Source organism: Schistocerca serialis, chromosome 6, assembly GCF_023864345.2.
Source record: "Schistocerca serialis cubense isolate TAMUIC-IGC-003099 chromosome 6, iqSchSeri2.2, whole genome shotgun sequence".
Lineage (NCBI taxonomy): Eukaryota > Metazoa > Arthropoda > Insecta > Orthoptera > Acrididae > Schistocerca > Schistocerca serialis.
The window spans coordinates 166,850,378-166,862,691 of NC_064643.1; positions in this window are offsets into that span (position 1 = coordinate 166,850,378).

Below are 12,314 nucleotides of genomic sequence, written 5' to 3' on the forward strand. Positions count from 1 at the left end.
AAGTTCTAAAGCCTCCGATTTTTTTTCTAATTAACTACTCACCCGAAATCGATGAAACTGGCGTTACTTCTCGACGTAATCGCCCTGCAGACGTACACATTTTTCACAACGCTGACGCCATGATTCCATGGCAGCGGTGAAAGCTTCTTTAGGAGTCTGTTTTGACCACTGGAAAATCGCTGAGGCTATAGCTACATGGCTGGTGAGTGTGCGGCCACGGAGAGTGTCTTTCATTGTTGGAAAAAGCCAAAAGTCACTAGGAGCCAGGTCAGGTGAGTAGGGAGCATGAGGAATCACTTCAAAGTTGTCATCACGAAGAAACTGTTGTGTAACGTTAGCTCGATGTGCGAGTGCGTTGTCTTGGTGAAACAGCACACGCACAGCCCTTCCCGGACGTTTTTGTTGCAGTGCAGGAAGAAATTTGTTGTTCAAAACATTTTCGTAGGATCCACCTGTTACCGTAGTGCCCTTTGGAACGCAATTGGTAAGGATTACGCCATCGCTGTCCCAGAACATGGACACCATCATTTTTTCAGCACTGGCGATTACCCGAATTTTTTTTGGTGGCGGTGAATCTGTGTGCTTCAATTGAGCTGACTGGCGCTTTGTTTCTGGATTGAAAAATGGCATCCACGTCTCATTCATTGTCACAACCGACGAAAAGAAAGTCCCATTCATGCTGTCGTTGCAATGTCGTCAACATTGCTTGGCAACATGCCACATGGGCAGCCATGTGGTCGTCCGTCAGCATTCGTGGCACCCACCTGGATGACACTTTTCGCATTTTCAGGTCGTCATGCAGGATTGTGTGCACAGAACCCACAGAAATACCAACTCTGGAGGCGATCTGTTCAACAGTCATTCGGCGATCCCCCAAAACAATTCTCTCCACTTTCTCGATCATGTCGTCAGACCGCCTTGTGCGAGCCCGAGGTTGTTTCAGTTTGTTGTCACACGATGTTCTGCCTTCATTAAACTGTCGCACCCACGAACGCACTTTCGACACATCCATAGCTCCATCACCACATGTCTCCTTCAAATGTCGATGAATTTCAATTCGTTTCACACCACGCAAATTCAGAAAACGAATGATTGCATGCTGTTCAAGTAAGGAAAACGTCGCCATTTTAAGTATTTAAAACAGTTCTCATTCTCGCCGCTGGCGGTAAAATTCCATCTGCCATACGCTGCTGCCATCTCTGGGACGTATTGACAACGAACGCGGCCTCATTTTAAAACAATGCGGATGTGTCTATCTCTTTCCAGTCCGGAGAAAGAAAATCGGAGGCCTTAGAACCTGAATGCACCTCGTACTCTCTACAGCTGCCTCTAGTACTCTGGAAGTTATTCCGTGATGCCTTAAAAGATGTCCTATGATCCTGTCCCTTCTCCTTTTTGGTGGTTTGCGTACTTTTGTTTCTTCGCCTATTCTACAGACAACCTCCTCATTCCTTATCGTATCAGTGATTTTCAACAGTCTTGTGTAGCATCATTCAGCTACAAAATAGCAGGCCAGCAACTGGAAGCAAGTAATTCCATAAATTATCTGGGAGTACTCATTAGGAGTGATTCATTGGAAGAATCCTAAGGAAATGCAATCCCAAAAAAAAGGAAGTAGGTTATAGTACGCTTGTTCGCCCACTGCTTGAATACTGCTCAGCAGTGTGGGATCTGTATCAGATAGGGTTGATAGAAGAGATAGAGAAGATCCAACGGAGAGCAGCACGCTTCGTTACAGGATGATTTAGTAATCGCGAAAGCGTTACGGAGAACTTAGATAAACTCCAGTGGAAGACTCTGCAGGAGAGACGCTCAGTAGTTCGGTACGGGCTTTTGTTGAAGTTTCGAGAACAAGCAGTATATTGCTCCCTCCTACGTATATCTCGTGAAAAGACCATGAGGATAAAATCACAGAGATTAGAGCCCACACAGAAGCATACCGACAATCCTTCTTTCCACGAACAATACGAGACTGGAATAGAAGGGAGAACTGATAGAGGTACTCAAGGTACCCTCCGCCACACACCGTCAGGTGGCTTGCGGAGTATGGATGTAGATGTAGATCTGAAACACTTCGATTCTCTGCTGTTCTGGTTGTCCCACTGTCTACAATCCACTCCCATAGAATGCTGTGCTCCATATGTACAGTCTCAGAAATTACTTCCTTAATGATACAGAGTGCCTATAAATGGTGGAGAAACCGAATTTTTGTTATTGTTTTATTAAATTCGATAGTCTTTCCTGGCTACATTAATATATACGTTATAGGGCTTCAAATGAAAAATGACCTTCATATATCAAATTTTATAGTTATTGTCATGTATGCCGCCACGCTCCCTTTGTTTCTGTTACAGAAACCAGTATTGTTTCTAAAAGAACTGTGAACTTTCTGTTTCCAGCGATTATACTATGATACATTGTATAAGTTAGTAACAATGCAGGTTTATAGTGTCTGTAAATGATTATCTTTACTAGTATTTACTTTCGTTTCGGAAAAGCAGTCTGTTCACGTATTACTCAATGTTTGTTGCCCAAGTGCTACATATATTTGTGGAAGCACATACCCTTTAGTGTGCAATAAATACGAACTATGCCACGCATCAAGAAATTCAATAAAAGGAAATTCGTGGTAACCACTTCACAAACAAAGCAAGCCACACTGTTGAAAGTATCCTATGTATCAGTTCTTCAGCGAAGAAACTCCCACATGGCACGCCGCCATGTGATTCAAATTTTTGTGTTGACAGTGACGCTGTTTGTAGTGGTTTTGCTGGTGATGGGGTCATCTTTTCTTCTTTAATAAAGGAAGTGGCGTAATGTAAACAATGTGATAGTGTAGGCTGTCTGGAAATAACTGAACATCAAAGTACCAGGAAGGGTTTATCGTCAAAATTAATTGTTCTGAGTGGATCCTGAAATAAATCTACCTCGAAAATGACTTCGAACATTGTTCAATACGTGCAATAGCGAAAAGAAAAGGGCTGCTCAAACGTTTTATGGTTTGATGAACCTTCCTCCTTCTCGCAGTAGGTTCAGCAAGAACATAAAAATACTTTTAAGTGCCTTGACGGTTGTGTCTAAAGCATCTATGAAACGTGCAGTAGAAGAAACGGTAAATATTAGTGGAACCAGGGACATTGCTGTTGCACTTGATGGGACATGGTAACGTCTAGGACATCGTTCCTTGAATGGTGTTGTAAGTGCTACTTCTCTGGAGAATAGAATAGTTATTGATGTTGAATGCTTATCTAAGTACTGCCACACCTGCCATGGGAACACTGAAGGACATATTGAACATCAGTGATCTAAGAATTATGATGGTTACAGTGGAGGTATGGAGTGTGATGGAGCTCTACAGAGGTCGGTGCCCATTTATAACTTTAGATATACGACATACCTAGACGATGGGGACTCTAAAGCCTTCAATAAAATTAATGCGTTCAATGTTCATGGTGATACCTTGGTAACAAAACAGGAGTGTTGTGGACATGTGCAAAAGAGGATGGGTGCTAGATTGAGGAAACTATGAAAATCAATGAAAGGAAAGTTGCTATCTGATGAAAAATCTCTGTCTGGCCGAGGCAGATTGACAGAAACTGAAATAGACCTTCTTCAGAGTTATTATGGACTGGACAATAGACAACTGCACCTCTGAATGATGTTACAGCAACGAGAAGACCTGTATGGGCCAACTACTTTCATAAGTTGTCCACAGATGACCACCCTGTTCACGGACTTTGCCCTAAAGGAACAGATTACTGGTGCGGTTACCAAAAAGCAAAAGTAAGTGGTCAAATATACCATCATAAACATTTTCTTCCTTAGCCTCTTGTGAATGAAATAAAGCCAATTTTTAGAGACCTGGATGACCCTGTTTTGATTAGTAAATGTCTTCATGGGGGCACTCAGAATACAAATGAAAATTTCAGCCAATGTATATGGGAAAGATTACACAAGAATGTTTTTGTAGTCTAAATACATCAAAATTTGGTGTAGTAGATGCAGTGATATGTTTCAGTGATGGAGTGATAGGGAGGTTGGAAGTCCTGAGAAATTTAGTCATAAAATGTGGCTCTAATATGGAAGATCAATTGCTTGTGTGTGACAAACAACAGGTGCATGAAGCTGAAAGATCCGCTCTTCAAGTTACCAAAGGAGCAAGAAGTGCTAAAAGGAATGCCAAGAGGAAGCTTGAAGATGAAGAAATACTGCAGCATGAAGACTATGTCTCAGGAATGTTCTGTGGCACGGTAATTGGTCTCATATCTTCATGCCCAACATGCCACAAGTTGTATTTTTCAGAATTCAGGTGCAAATATTTCCTAAGGTTTATAAAGCATTGCTCTAATTTTTTATGTAACTCGCAATAGTCCGTATTTATGTAGTAGACCTAAGCTTAATTGCAGAATCAACTTAATTATAGAAAAAATAACATTTTACTAGAAAAAAATTACAAAAGTTAAAACGTATGATATGATATTTTTATCCTGCTAATATACATAAGAGGTGGAATTAATTAGGTCTAGTACTTCAGCTATCATGTCATGCATATCTTGTAAAAATTTTGTCTCCTTCAAATGTATAACATTGGATTAATGATACCTCAATTTGAGTTAGCATTTTGGAAAAACATTTCGTCAATTTCTTTGTAATTTCTTTTAATAACCCTAAGCAGGTTCAAAAATATTCAAAATAAATCTAATTTATTTAGAAAGTGTGCTGCACTACCTGATATCAACAAAAAATCTGTAAGACATATACATTATAAACAGTGCTTGAAAGAAATAGGTATTGATTTTTACATAATACTGAGCTGGAAAAACATCCTGTATCCTGAAATTAAGATCTATGTTTTAGTACTCGCAGACTCCTCTTGTCCAGGAATACCCTCTTTGTCTGTGCTAGTCTGCTTGGGATGTCCTTCTTGCTTCGTCCATCACGGATTATTTCGCTTTCAAAATAGCAAAATTCCTGAACTTCGTCACCAACTCTGGTATTAAGTTTCTCGCTATTCTCAATTTCTGCTACATCTCATTACTTCTGCCTTTTTCCGGTTTACTCCCATTAGAATGTTCGTTCCATTCAACAATTCCTGTGCCTCTTCTTCTCTTCCACTGAAGATAGGAATGTCATCAGTGAATCTTATCATTGGTATCCTTTCACCCTGAATTTAACTTCGTTCTTGCACTTTTCTTTTATTTCCTTCATTACTTCTTCGATGTGAAAATTGAAAAGTAGGGGCGAAATACTACACGCCTGTGTTATAGCCTTTTTAATCCGACCATTTCGTTCTTCATCTTCCGGTCTTACTGCTCCCGATTTGTTATTGTACATTTTGTATATTACTTCTCTTTCCCAACAGCTAACTCCTATTTGTCTCTGAATTTCGAACATGCTACACCATACAGACCTATAACATTGACGTCGGTTTGCAGTAGGGTTTTGGAGCATATACAGTATTCAAACATTATGAGTCACCTCGAAGGGAACGATCTATTGATACGTAATCAGCATGGTTTCAGAAAACATCGTTCTTGTGCAAGGCAGCTAGCTCTTTATTCGCACGAAGTAATGGCCGCTATTGACAGGGGATCTCAGGTTGATTCCGTATTTCTAGATTTCCGGAAAGCTTTTGACACCGTTCCTCACAAGCGACTTCTAATCAATCTGCGGGCCTATGGGGTATTGTCTCGGTTGTGCAACTGGATTCGTGATTTCCTGCCAGGAAGTTCGCAGTTCGTAGTAATAGACGGCAAATCATCGAGTAAAACTGAAGTGATATCAGGTGTTCCCCAGGGAAGCGTCCTGGGACCTCAACTGTTCCTGTTCTATATAAATGACCTGGGTGACAATCTGAGCAGTTCTCTTAGGTTGTTCGCAGATGATGCTGTAATTTACCGTCTAGTAAGGTCATCCGAAGACCAGTATCAGTTGCAAAGCGATTTAGAAAAGATTGCTGTATGGTGTGGCAGGTGGCAGTTGACGCTAAATAACGAAATGTGTGAGGTGATCCACATGAGTTCCAAAAGAAATCCGTTGGAATTCGATTACTCGATAAATAGTACAATTCTCAAGGCTGTCAATTCAACCAAGTACCTGGGTGTTAAAATTACGAACAACTAAAGAGACAGCTTACACTACACTCGTTTGTCCTCTGTTAGAATATTGCTGTGTGGTGTGGGATCCTTACCAGGTGGGATTGACGGAGTACAGCGATAGGGTGCAAAAAAGGGCAGCTCGTTTTGTACTATCACGTAATAGGGGAGAGAGTGTGGCAGATATGATACGCGGGTTGGGATGGAAGTCATTAAAGCAAAGACGTTTTTCGTCGCGGCGAGACCTATTTACGAAATTTCAGTCACCAACCTTCTCTTCCGAATGTGAAAATATTTTGTTGAGCCCAACCTACATAGGTAGGAATGATCATCAAAATAAAATAAGAGAAATCAGAGCCCGAACAGAAAGGTTTAGGTGTTCGTTTTTCCCACGCGCTGTTTGGGAGTGGAATGGTAGGGAGATAGTATGATCGTGGTTCGATGAACCCTCTGCCAAGCACTTAAATGTGAATTGCAGAGTTATCATGTAGATGTAGATTAGATGTAGATGCAGATACCACACTGCTGACTACTTTTTGTAGGTCGACACATCCTAAGAACGCGTCTTGATTTTTCTTCAGTTTTGCTTCCATTTTCAGCAGCTTTATTAAAGCCAAACTGATCTTTATCTAACGTATCTTCAATTTTCTTTTCCATTCTTCTGTATATTATTCTAGTCAGCACCTTGGAAGCATGAACTATAACGCTGATTGTGCGATAATTCTCGTAACTGTCCCCCCCCCCTTCCCCAATGATTTGGAAATTCCGAAGGAATTTGAGCTATGCCTTCGGTATTATTTGATCTAAAACCTTTTACAGCTCTTTCGAATTCGGTCTCCAATACAGGATCCCATATGTCTTCGATATCGACTTCAATTCTGTCTTCTGTCACGTGATCAGGTAAACCCTCCCCCTCATTGAGGTCTTCAATGCACCCTCTCCATGTCTTCGCTCTCTCCTCTGCATTTAGTAGTAGAATTTCCATTGCACTCTTAATACAGTCGCCCTTAACTTTAATTTCACCGTAGATTGGTTTACTTTTCTGTATGCTGAGCCAGTCAATCAGGTAATCGTCTTTTTTTTTAGTTCCTTCACATTTTTCCTGCAGTCATTTCGCCTTGGCTTCCATCTGCTTTCTGTTTACTTATTCATAAATGACTTATATTTCAGTATTCCTGTCTTTCCATGAACAGTTTTGTGCTTCCGCCTTTCGTCGATCAGCTGAAGTATTTCTTTTGTTACCGAAGGTTTCTCCCGAGTTACCTTTGCTTCATCTGTGTTTGTCTGTCCATCATCTGTGATTGTCCTTTTCAGCGATGTCCACTCATCTTGATCTGAACTGCCTACAGTAGTATTGATTGTCACAGCATCTTCAGTTTTAGAGAATTTCAGACTTACATCAACATGCCTCACTACTTCAGTATCCAACTTCCTTCCTTGATGATGCTTCCAGGGGATTCTCTTCAGCTTCAGATCTACATCTACATCCACGTGATTACTCTGCTATTCACAATAAAGTGCCTGGCAGAGGGTTCAATGAACCACCTTCAAGCTGTCTCTCTACCGTTCCACTCTCTAACGGCGCGCGGGAAAAACGAGCACTTAAATTTTTCTGTGCGAGCCCTGATTTCTCTTATTTTATCGTGATGATCATTTCTCCCTATGTAGGTGGGTGCCAACAGAATGTTTTCTCAATCGGAGGAGAAAACTGGTGTTTGAAATTTCATGAGAACATCCCGTCGCAACGAAAAACGCCTTTGTTTTAATGATTGCCACTGCAATTCACGTATCATGTCGGTGACGTTATGTCCCCTATTTCGCGATAATACAAAACGAGCTGCCCTTCTTTGTACTGTTTCGATGTCATCCGTAAGTCCCATCTCATGCGGAACCCACACCGCACAGCAGTACTCCAGAATAGGGCGGACATGCGTGGTGTAAGCAGTCTCTTTAGTAGACCTGTTGCACCTTGTAAGTGTTCAACAATGAATCTCAGTCTTGGGTTGGCTCTCCCACAACATTACCTATTTGATCGTTTCAATGTCGGGTATTTGTAATTGTAATCCCTAAGATTTGTGAGACTGTCCATCATTACTAAAATGCAATCCGAATGTATTTATGCTCGTGGGTATGTGTTCCAATCCAATATCTAATTTTGTGATCTCTGTCTGGTTTTAATGTAATCCAGCTGCACTCTTCCCGTTTCTTCGGACCTTTTCCTTGTATACCTCTCCCTCTTATGTTTCCTGAGCATAGTGTTTGCTATTTCAAACCAAAATCTATTGCAAAATTCAATTAGTCCTTCTTCTTTCTCATTCCTACTGCCGATCCCATATTCTCCCGTAGCACTTTCTTCTGTTCTTTACCCTAAAATCGCATTAAATTCTCCGTGTTTGTTAGATCATCATCTCCATTTATACGCTGTTTCATCTTTTTAGTATTTTCATACGCTTTCTCTGTCCCTTCATCTCCTGCTTGTGCCGTCAGCATGTATTCCTGAATTGTTGTTGCCGGCTTTGGTTACCGTGGACTCTGATGAGAACCACCCCGTTCACTGAAATGTTCATAGTAATTCACTGTCGGTCCGAACATCCTACTCATAACGAATACTACTCTCATTATACCGTTTTCTTTTGCTGTTAATTTTGTAGTACACACGTATCCTTACCCTCTTTCCATCTCACTTCACTGATGGCCACTGCGTCTAGACTAAACGTTTACATTTCTCTTTTCAGATTTTCTAGCTTCCCTTTTACGTTCAGACTTTTGACATTCCATGCTTCGACTCGTAATTGCCTTTGCCTCATGGTCACCTCACCCCAGCACACTCCTCCCGGAGGTCCAAGTGGGAGATTACCGCGGAATATTTTGCAAATGGAGAGATCATCTTGCCACTTTTTCATTTACAGGCCACACTTCCTGTGGATACACATCATGTGTCTTTGGTGTAGTGTTTTCCAGTATCTTCTGCTTTCTCATCCCGTTGATCATTGCTAATATTTCCGCCTTTTAGGGAAATTTCCCACCCCAAGGGAAAAAGAGTGTGTTGAAGCTCTCTCCGCTCCTCCTGCCTCTTCGACAAGGCCGTTAGCAGAACGCGGGTGACTTCGAATGCCGCCATTACTGATGATTTTATTCAGAATTTAACAAGTGGCTGGGTTCAAATTCAAGAAGCGTGGTGTTTTCAATACTAGTCAAAGACGCCACCCATAGACCATGGGCTAGCCTGCAATCCCATTCATCTCAAAAAGTCACCCGTGCACTCAATGTTCAACACTCTCAATTTTTCTGAGAGCAAGATTTGAATTTAAATTAAAACACGGCTTTCTATAGCATCTAATTGTCCGGTTGATGGCCGCCACGGCTATCGTTTATACTCGTATATTAAACTGAGTCCAGAGAACACTAAAACGCAATATAATAAAAACTACATACTAAAATTAATTGCAAAGAATGTCATCCTTCATGAGTACACTGTTCAGCAGCCAGAAAGACACTGTCGTTCACCGCAAACAATCCTTCCACATCACAGGGCTCGCTCAGATTTCTACACACTAACAAGTAATTAGAGTTCTGCCTTGCCCCACATTCACAAAATTCGTCATCACTGATACATCACTTCTTCAAATTAGTCTTGCACCTTGCCCGGTGTTGTAAACCTGTTGAGGGTCTTATAAGTCCCGTATTGGAGACGGAAGCCTGATAGTAACCTCTCTTTTCCTTCCCACAGTCTTCCAGAACGTCTTCTCGACGTTTCAGTTCGGCTGGCTTCTGCTGAACTCGGAGTTACGCTGTTGTAAGTAGGATCTTCTCCTAGATTTCAGTCGTGATGGATCGACGCGAATTCCGTTTTTTCTTGGAACTGTTTCTTGCTTCTTTTTTCATTCTCTGTTGCTACTTGTCTTCATATATCTGGAGGTGCTAAACCCATGATCTCTGGCAGACCGGTGCGACGTACTCTGCAGCAGAGGAACACAGATCAACTGCGGATGAAGCAGGGATACTGGGATGCGTTCCCCATGTGGTGTTTGTCGGCTTGCGGATAAAGTTATTCTTGGTGCATACCTTCTGCCTGGTTTACTTAGTGATGTTTGGAGATTAAGTCACGATCCAACCTTAAACAGAAGTTTTAGGAGTGGCGACCGTGATTTAGATTGTATCCTTACAAAGTGATGTTCAGTTTTCATCTTACCTCCTTATTGCTTGGTGGAACGCACACACGTTAGTTTTGTCCGGATTGGGTTTCAAGCGGTTTTCGACATAGTAGATAGCGAGTTCTTCGAGAGCTGTATCCTACTTTTTCAAGTGTCCCTCCCTCAGCAGCGACAGCTGGGTAGTCTGCATAGATGAAGGACCAGGTTCCAGTGTTGAGTGCGCGGTCACTGTATATTTGTTATACAACATTGGAGCCAGCACACTTCTCTGGGAAAAGCAACTTTTCCTGATTTCGCCATCGAATATTTTTGTCATTTAGAGTGACAAAAAATTGTGTGTTCTACAGCAGACAGTGAATAAACTGCGTCAGTCGGTACTCCGAAGTTGCCGTGTATGGCTTTAGTAACACTCGAGTAGTCATTTCGTAAAATTTTCAAAAGCGGTTTTTGCATAAATGTATTGGTATTTCGCCGATAGTGCTCAGTTCGGACACTTAATGCTTGGATATTTGTAGGGTTTTAGGTGTGAACCTGGGATGGTGGCGCTCAATTCTTATCACCAAAATGATAAATGACGCGGCTCTTTACCGCTCGTGCTCTGTTGGCAGAAATGGTTAGTCGGTGGCATTTTGTAAGCATAGAGATGCATACGTCTAGTGAGAATACGGTGAAGTGTGGCTGTTGCAACATCTAGCCCATATCCATGATGACAAACCGCGTTCCCCGGACACTCGACTACACTCTGGCGAACTGTCGCGAAGTTTGTTTCCGAATGACCACAGTGAGCTCGTGCTGTGTGTTTCACAGCAACAACTCAACGAATCCTATTAACCAAAATGCCGTGCAGTTCCAATCTTTTTAAAAATATCAGGTCTCCCATATAACGATATTTAAAAATATCATTATCGGCTCACGATATATCTAAAACTGTATCGATGTGAAGATGGAAAGGTATCGACGCACCGGCCTAAATAATATCGGCTGCACGCTGTAAATATACTGTGAGTTTTAGAGCTGTATATTTAAGTACTGATTTATCATTAGCTATTCTATATATCAACAAGCTAGCAGCCTGCTTATCCTCTTTAGAGCAAGAACTGAAAGGAAAACGTTGTACGTTCACGCTTGGATATAACCACTTTGCTAACAATGGTAACCGCCATTTAAGTGGACGTCTGGTTTCGTCACGTATCGGATTTATCCACAACGCTTCATAACGACTTATCTACTTTTTCATTTCTGCAAACGCCAGCGAACTGGCAGTTTTAGTGTCAAATTGCGTAGTGATGTTAAATGCTGCAGTTTCTGCAGGTAGCGTCGAGTGCCGATTACGTCAGGATTTCCCCTCACACGTTTCCGCCCACAGCAAAGACCAGTCTTTGTTCACAATTTTCGTCAAATTCTGTGGAGAAATCACATCGTAAATCTTGTTACTCCATTCACACCGCCATCTCGCACGTAACCGGACTTTGTCTTTATCCCACGTATACTTGCCCCACACAGTCAAAGAGAAAAACTGGACGTGATGAAAGCTCAAAAAATTGTAAGACTCCTTCACACAGTGAAAGTAAATTTATATTCTACTACAATTTCATAAGAGCAGTTTCCAATATTTACCGAAAATTACTAAAAAATATAATATAAAATACAAATATCGTTATCTCGGTATAAAAGATAACCGCCTTTATACACTGAAGTGCCAAAGAAACTGGTATAGGCAGGCGTACTCAAATACTGAGATATGTAAACAGGCAGAACACGGCGCTGCGGTCGGCAACGCCTATAAAAGACAACAAGTGTCTGGTGCAGTTGTTAGATCGGTTACTGTTGCTGCAATGGCAGGTTATCAAGATTTAAGTGAGTTTGAACGTGGCGTTTCTAACAACCCTACCACAACGAAGGTCAAAAATTTAATAATGATTGTGGTGTTGCTCACGCTCCTACATACTGCATTTTCGGGCAACAACAAAGTTATTATGTGGCAGGTGTCATTAGAGCACAGTTAATAAAGTCATTTCATGTAATAATGAATAAACTAGGCAGTCATCTTTTCGTGTTTCCCACG